Here is a 9125-nt window from a genome sequence, read left to right as displayed (position 1 = left end):
GATAAGTGAGAGAGAGAGAGGGGGGGAGAGATAGAGAGGGAGGGAGGATGCATAGCCTAGACCTCTGCGTAGACTAATATAGTCCAACTGCAGTGGGCATCTACAACTGGCTTCATTTTCACTACAGTATAACCTACCTGCGGATTGGGTCACCACTTAACCTCTTTTAATTGCTGGTGTTTGGTGTTTAATATTCATAAAATCTTCAAGTCATCACACCTAGGATTATCCAGCGTTGATTGCCATAACTCTGCATGCACACACAGGAGGCTGACACAGACATGCAGTCACTGCATCAGTGATTCCTTCCACCTCACATTCAAGACGTGAATAGGCGCACAAGCAATCTGACTGCCCTCGTAAAACTTGATTGAACAGATGCAAAAAAAAAGAAAGAAAGAAAGAAAGAAAGGAAAAAGAAACCAATGAAAGACCTTTTAATAAGTACAGTTTCTTGAAATATGTTAATTATTTACTCCTTCCAAAAACACAATAATGCTAAAAGCAGCATCTGACCCCAAGCACAATTCAATAATTTGCAGCATTTTTTTTCTAGGTTATGGTGAGGGGACAATAAAAAATGCATTGTTGTGTTCAAATGAGAGCCTACGTTTTTGACAGTTCCTCCTCCTCCTCTTCCTTCTCTTCCCTCTCATTTTAACCGCAAACACATTTGAAGCTCTAAGATGGAGTAGGATGGGAGCGATGAATTTTCCCAGCAGTTTGTGAATCAGGCTATTGCAGGAAAAATCTAGAGGTATGAGAAACCCCTGAGGATGTTCTGCCTGTGTGGACAGTGGGGAGGATGATTCTGTTTTTTTCACGGCAAGAAATATGTTGAAGGTGTAATCATACTCAATTAACACTCTTCCCCTCCTCATTTCACACTTCATTTTTTCCATCACAGAAGGCAGCACGCCCATACACATGCAAACACACATGTTTACCTCAGCTTATTAACTCACACACTCTCAATCTCTGTCTTTTTTTCTCTGCCAGCAGAGGACTATTAGCTCAAGAGAGTGCTGTGGCATTGAGACTTATTCATTTTTATTCATATCAGTAGGTCCACTGTTGAGCCAACGCAATGGTTTGTCGTAGCATGATGCACAACAAATTTAATTTCGCTGCATCTGCCTTCATATGTGGTGACCTCTTTAAATGTTTATGCTTGCATGCACAATAGGCTGTGTTGTACTGTCTACGCTAAAATGGACCTGTTCCAAAAATAATGGGGATTTCTTGCATCAAAAATCATCATGCAAAAGGTTTTTGTTTTGTTCTTGTTTTGTTTTCCAATACCCACACACATAAATCAGATATATGGTGACCCTGGTGAAATTCAATTCAATTCAATTCAGTTTTATTTATATAAAACCAAATCACAACAACAGTTTCCTTTACATCGCAAGGTAAAGAAGGTAAAGAAAGAAAACGACAAAACCCCAACTATCATATCACTATGAGCAAGCACTTGGACGACAATGGAATAGAAAAACTCCCTTTTAACAGGAAGAAACCTAAAGCAGAACCAGGGTCAGCGAGGGCGCGGCCCCATCAGGGAGCAACTTAAGAGGCTTTTGTGACATTTTTTCTACTTCTACTGTGTTTTATTCAGTTTCCAGTGTATTCTGTGTGCTTTTGCAGCATTTTTCTGTTTGCTGGTGTTTTCTTAAGTTGTAGTGTGTTTGACCTCTCTTACTTATCCCTTTTTTCCACACAAGTATCTAAGGAAATTCTCTAATATTCTTCTGTCGCCTGCATTTGTTCAGTTCTGGTCTACTATTAGCCAAGAATTTAGAACAGGAGTCAAAAAGTGTTTGTTGACCTACCTTCTTAGGTTATTAAGGTTTTTTTTTTTTTATCTGTATCTACACATATCCAATAAAGATCCTCGAGCAAACTGGGTGAGCCGTAGACTATAATTAAACTGATGGAAAACCATGACTGAGGATAAATTTGACCAATATTGATGACAAAGTTATCGAAATGAAGTTATTTGCTTAAGTTAAAAAGTATTTACGTCACCGGTTTATGGAGTAACGTCATGTAATCATGAAAAAAAAAATCTACAGGAGTTTGTCTATCAGACATATTTGAACAGACTGGTTAGCCATTTAAAAGTTCACATGAAGCTAAAAAGATAGGTCATCTCTCAAAAGCATAATTTTGTCAGACTAGAAAATGTCGAGCTTCAGGCTAGAGCTTTTGCTCTCATGGGACCCAAAATTGCTGGCCTGCATGCTCGCATTCATAACTAACCTCAACCAGCTGTCTAGTCATAAATACTTCTTTCCTATATTCACTCTCACTTTGATGCATGCAAACGTTTTCCTAGCAGCCAAACAATTAATGACTCCTCTTTTATTACCGAATTACTGTCAGGACCTTTAATTCCTGATACTTCTTGTGATCACTATGTTGGAAAGAAATGGGGATGTTATTATATCACTAATAAGGTTCTGGGATTATGACACTGGCTACTCCAATAATGAATCAGTTGAAATCTTTCCAGATGGGTGCATCCATTTTCTGCTTGCTTTATTTATGTGTGTTTGGTGTTGCCTTGATTTTTGCAGGCTTTTATTTTGGAAAGTCAACAGCTGAATGTGTTTTTTGTTCCCAGCAATCATTTATATATCAACATGGTTAACTTTGAAACATTGTCAGCAAGCATTAGCTTCAGTTTAAGTATATTTTCTTATTTTTACTGCTATGCTAAATAGAAGATCATCTCTTTCATATGGTTATTTGCAGCATCTGCTGTTTTTTTCCTTCAATATGATAATGTTTATCACTACAATTTATCCATGGCTTTGTCTGTAATTGTGCTTGCTGGGTGATAAATGGCTCGTGCACTTACCTCCTCCTGAATGGAATAATTTTATTGGCATTAAGGGCAGGTCTGATGCGAATGTAATCGTATGCCAGGTTTCTGTGCTGATGAGGTGACTCATTGTGCATACATCATAGTGTTTTCACACATTACATCAGGTTTTCTCAATAGGCAATCAAGATCATTAGACTGCCCTTCATTTTATGTCGTTATGACAGATCCGTGCTAATGTGCAACATAGGATTGACTGGCCAGTAGTTCCCACTATACATATCATGGAACAGAAATAGAAGATCAGGCCAGTATATCACATTGTGATATGGCCTTTCCACCTATGTCCTTATTCTTAAATTAAAGGGAGTGCCATAAAACCCAACACAACTCAAGAGTTGGGCCAATTCGAGCTGCCAGGGGCGAGTGGTGGGGCACACCCTAAACAGGTCACCAGTCTGTTCCAGGGATAACAGCTCTAACTGCATTGCTTTGGGAAGAAGCCAGAGTACCTGGAGAGATTCCTGGTGGATTCTAACCTATACGAGCAAACTATACAATCTGTAAAAAAAATAATTTTAAAAAAGTGTGTTGTACATGTTCGGTAAACCTACTTAAAGAATCAAGTAAGTCAGCAGAAGTAACCAAGGTTATTTACGAGGATTGTTGGAGTTTTCCTTTGATACTCTTTGTAGGAGCTTCAGTAAATGCCCACAAAAGGGCTGAATGATGTCTGCTGGAGCCTTGTCATTCATTCACTTACAAAGGCCAGCATTTCAAAGCTAGGCCTATAAATAGGGTTATTCCGAGATTTATGAAATGATAGATATAATTACAGGTATTCAGTGCATGCTCTACAAACAGAGTATGCAGGAGGCATGACACATGAGGTTTTGTACTATATAAATAAATATTGAAAGTTCTTTGGACAGTAAAACGATTAACCACCTTCTTTGTGGAGACCTTTAAAAGTGTCTCAAAGCACATTTAGAAAAACCCAGCAACAGTGATGTGAGAAAATTAGGACACCCTATGAAAGCCTGTATACTTTAAAATGTATTTGGACACATGGATATTTAATATAAATTTCAATGATACTGAGGGATCCAAATAACATAACTAAACAACTGAAAAATAAGAAAAACCTTTTTTAAAACTTTATGTGAAACATAATTTAAAAAGAATGCAAATTCGGGTGAGGAATAAATTAGGACAGCCCCACATGTCATCCCACTTAAAACGGTTAAAATCACACACAGTTGTATCTTGTCAGGTGCACATGATCAGTACATTGTTACCCAGCATTTTAAAGGAGACTTGCCCTATTTAAACCTCAGATTTAGTTTGGTGTGCTCCTGACTGTTGAAGTGTTGAAGTGAGCGCCATGGTGAGATCTAAAGAGCTGTCTGGTGCCCTCAGAAAGAAGATTGTGGCTGCTTATGAGTCTGGTAAGAGATTCAAAAAGATCTCAAAGGAATTTGACATCAGCCATTCCACCATCTCGAAAATTGTTTACAACTGGTGGACATTCAAAACAACTGCCACCACGCCCAGGTCTGGCTGTCCAAGCATATTCACCCCTAGAGCAGACCACAAATTGCTCAAAGAAGTCATCAAAAATCCTAAAATGTCATCACAGGAACTACAGCAGGCTCTGGCTAGTGTCGATGTTAAAGTGCATGACTCTACTATCAGAGACTACACAAGTTTGAGGTGTGCAAGGAGAAAATATTTGCTCTCTGAGAGAAACATTAAGGCCAGACATTAAGGCCAAGTGAAAGCCCTGATCTTAATCCCACTGAGATGCTGTTGGGTGACTTGACAGACTGTACATGCAAGAAAACCCTCAAACATCTCACAGCTGTAAGAATTATGCATTGAGGAGTGGCCCAAACTTGCTGTCGATGTCAGAGACTAGTAAAAGGTTACAAAAGGTGTCTCACTGAAGTTATATAAGCCAAAGGGGGCAACACTAGTTATTAAGGGGTAGGGTGTGCTAACTTTTTCCTCCATTAAAATACACATTTTTGTTCATATCTTTTTTTTTATGTGTATTTTTTTTTGTTTAATTGCAATTAAGTCACTTTCTTTTCCAGTAATACATGAAAACATGATTAGATATTGATATTTGAACATTTATTAATACAGAGCCGATTATTTTATGGGGTGTCCGAATTTTCTCACATGACTGTAAGTGTGTCAACACCAAGTGAATTTAAACCTACAGCTCAGGGACCAGATCAGGATTACAATCTTTATTTGGCAAGAGTCTTTATCCAGGTGATTGGTCCGACGAGTCGGGCCAGAACTGAACAGGGGATAGACGAATCAAAAAGACAAGCAAACCCTTTATTAACGACACAAAGAAACACAAGGCCGAGACTGTTGCAGCTGTGCAAAGATGAACTTGCAGAGGGAAGGGAAAAGTGAGATTAAATACACTGTAGAGGGAGGGTATACAAGAAACAAATGATAAAAGGGCACCGATGGTACAAAAAGCAAAGGAAAGCATGAAAACAAGAATAAAAAAAACATGGACCAGGAGAAGAGTTGAAGAATAACAAGTATAACATGACCATATGATGATAAACTATACCCATGTTTGCTTGTTGCATTGTTTTTTCTGAATTTTTACCAGTAGATTATATTATTTTAATATATTCAATTTCTCAGTCCGTTTGTTCAATTCCACCTATGTATTTCTATTAATGGAATTATTTGCCATAGGTCCTAAGTTAAAGCATCACATACAGTATATCATACCAGGGGCGTGGGACAGAAGAAGAAAGTCTCCTTTGCTGCATTCATCATCTGAATGGGCAACTTCTGATAATTCGAATTCATCAAGTGTTGGAGGTGGATATACCTGAGACAGCTGGGGCATGCTCTGCTTATGCAACACATGAAAAGAACAGCTGATACTGGTCCACTATCACAATGCTCCACCTGCTGATGTGACTGTCCAGCGCTTGGCTGGAAAATCCACTTGCAAAACCTTTGCTCTCTCTGTCACATGCCACAGCACAAGGCAAATGCTGTGCAGTGCCTGCAGTGTGTATTTAGCTTTAGTTGTTTCCATCCAACCACAGTAGAGTGTTTAGCGTGCATTGCCATCAATAAGTCAGACTTGTTCCCAGTGGCTGCTGGTCCCTGTCTGGGCTGCCCTTTGTCACAGACTTTGTTCATCACATTTCTAAGTACTGCAGCAGGTTAGGTGGTCTCAGGATCTGGTCTCTGCTTTTCTCAGATGGTGTGGTTCTGTTGACCTCCAGCTTTCACTGGGGCAGTTAGTTGCTGCCCCAAGTGTAGGTGTTCGGGTATCTTGGGGTCTTGTTGCCACTTAGGTGGTTTGAACAGATGAGGTATTTTGAGCATGTAAATGAGGCCTATTGGCAGACCCAGGATACGTCGAAGTGATTACATGGCTTCGTTGTGTGTTTAGTTTTATTATTTTTGTAACTGAGTCAAAATAGCCCATTATAGTTGCATCGTGTAAATACAAATGAGGTTTAACTGAACTTACCAAAAACTGACACCAGAGTCAAAGGATGGTGAATAAGCTTTTAAGTCATAAAAATTGATACAATGTAATAATGTAATCTTTAAGCTTTAACATTGCATAGCTAATAATGCTTTGAGAAGAAATAAACCTTGTTATAGATATTATTCTGCTATTAAATGCTTTTTTTAGAGTACCCAGGAAACTCAGTTATAGTCCATGTATGTTCAATATGTTGGCAGAATGAGAGTTTATACACTTGTGAATGTGCTCTTTCACATTTTACATTTCCTTGTCTAATTCATGTGTTTGTTGTTTGGGGGTCTACTTTGTTTTGCATTTGTATTAGTTTAGTAATGAAAAAAAATAACATAGAGCTTTAGCTGCACTTAGAAATCCGTGTCTCTCCCAGTCATGTTCCTATTATAGTGGATTAAAGAGGATTACATGCCATTCAAATGTCTGTTAAATAAAACATGCAGTAGGAAAAGTTTAGCACTGTCACATTAGCTGTCTCAGTTTGAACCCCTGCTCCGGCCACCTTTCTGGCACTTATGACCTTTGGCTGATGCCTTCATGTTTTGACAAACTCTGACACACACCCAGCAGTTCAGATTGCGGATTTGTTTACCAGACGTGGTATCTCAGCTGACTGGCCTCACGACTCGAGAGCTGCAAGTGTGTTTCCATGGTAACCATGTATAGTATTGAGAAGAGCAGCAAAGAGAGTGGAAGAGAAGCAGGGAAAGAGAGAGAATGAAGCAAACCCTGGGAACCATATCTTGTTATATTTATCCCTATTTTGTCAGTTATTCCAGCTGTGTGTTAAACATGATGCAGGATTGTCGTTTGCGGCATAAAAAAATTAATAAATAAACAAACAGGCTTCTACTAATTTGTTAATAAGCATTTGCAGTAACTGAGTTAGTGAGTCCCAGCTGAAGCTGGAGCGTAAAATAAAAGCTTTTGGAATGAACGTCTAAAAACTGCAGGAAACATGACATACTGAGTTTTAGATGCTACAGAAATTTAGAAAAAATTAAAATTGGAACACCTGTCTAATGTCACAGTAATAGATATTTAAGCAGTTTGGTGCATTTGCAAAATGTGGAACTAACTTATCTTACATTTATGACAGTTATATTGTCTTAAAACCTTGTAAAGCATAGTAGTCTGCCATTTTGATATAATTCGCAGTGATTGAATCTGAATTCTCCTAGGATGATCTCTGAGCTGCAATATTTTTAGTAACATAAAGAGAAAAAAAAACCCTATTTGTATTTCTCAGTTGTGCTGCAGGCTTGTGGAAAAACTGTCATATTTAATATTACATTAATTCAGTGTTTATCACATAGAAATGTTTATGCAGAGGGAAGAGGGGTTTAGAGTGTGAATGCAGGCCGTGTCATCAGTGGCCTCGTGCCTGGACAGAGATGAGGGCAGCATCACTAGATTCAAATGGGATCCAATCAGCAGTCAAGCAGACAGAACGCAGAGTTCCAGCTGATCCTGACTGACACTATGCATCATTAAACAGGAATCAGAAACAGGCATTTGAATGCATAAATTTTCAATGATATAGTCAAACGAGCATGCAAACAACATCACGCCAACAATTTTGAATATCAGCAGGCAAAATAAATATTTTTTTCTCTACGTATATTTACGTTGTGCCCCAAATATGATGCTCATTCAACCACCTTGTATGTCTGTGTAATATATGTGGATAGTTTAAATTGATAAATCATACACAAAAGGCCTGAAAGCTGTAGGTGAGCTAGCACCTAGCTCACCTACAGCTAGCACATCTCACCTTCCGTTTCCCTACTACTGCACTGTTTATTTTCTAGTATTAGTACAATGCAGGTTAATACTCAATACCAGCAAACATATCTGCACGTGCACACACACAAACAGATAGATAGTAACTTGGTAACAGATGGTAGCATCTAGTGGCAGTTGACAAAACTGCATCACTCAGTGTGTCACATGCTCAGTATGTAGCTTTCAGTAACTGATACAGTCCATTGAAGACTTTACAGAAAACACTGGTAGCAGCAGTGTTATTAACTGTTAACCCCTTCATATCAAACACCACCAATCTGTTTATGGTTAGTATAGGGTTAGTTAGCAGCCATTACTTTATTTAAGAGAATTAAGCTATGTAAGGTAGACTTTCAAAATATCATCACCACTACTTTGCTTTGACTAACAGATGGTGTCAGAATGGCACAGATACTTGTTTTTTTTCTGCTTTATCTTTATTTATATTAATAATATCATTATCATTTAACATGGACTCCTAGACATATCATCATTTAATTTTTATACCATTTTAATTAGACGCTTCAGAATGAAATGTTGGATTTCATGTTACACATATGATTTAAATTAAACAATGTCTTCTTGGTCGGAGTCAGGAAGCACAAAAGCTGCAATCTCATAATGTGGTTGAACACTGCAGCCTTCAGGAAGACATTTGTATTGCATATGCATTACAGTAAACTTGATGATATCTGTGTACTGTAAAAGTTTTAGTCTACAAGTGCAGGTATAATCAGATATTAGATTTCCTGGGAACCCAAATTATCCAAGAGTGAATCCTGAGTGTTGTAATTTACCACAAAAAGTAAGGTATGTTGTTGTAAATCTCCAATGCAAGGAATATCATCAGCACTTTATTTTTTCCCAATTATGATAAGAGGCAAACAGCAACAAATGCAATCATCTACAATAAATGTGAATCCCAAATAAATAACTGACGATCTGGGTAACATGGCCCTAATGTTACAAATTAAT

Source organism: Maylandia zebra, linkage group LG4, assembly GCF_041146795.1.
Source record: "Maylandia zebra isolate NMK-2024a linkage group LG4, Mzebra_GT3a, whole genome shotgun sequence".
In the NCBI taxonomy this organism is placed as follows: domain Eukaryota; kingdom Metazoa; phylum Chordata; class Actinopteri; order Cichliformes; family Cichlidae; genus Maylandia; species Maylandia zebra.
The sequence above is the reverse complement of the archived record's forward strand: the minus strand, read 5'-3'. Positions refer to the sequence as shown.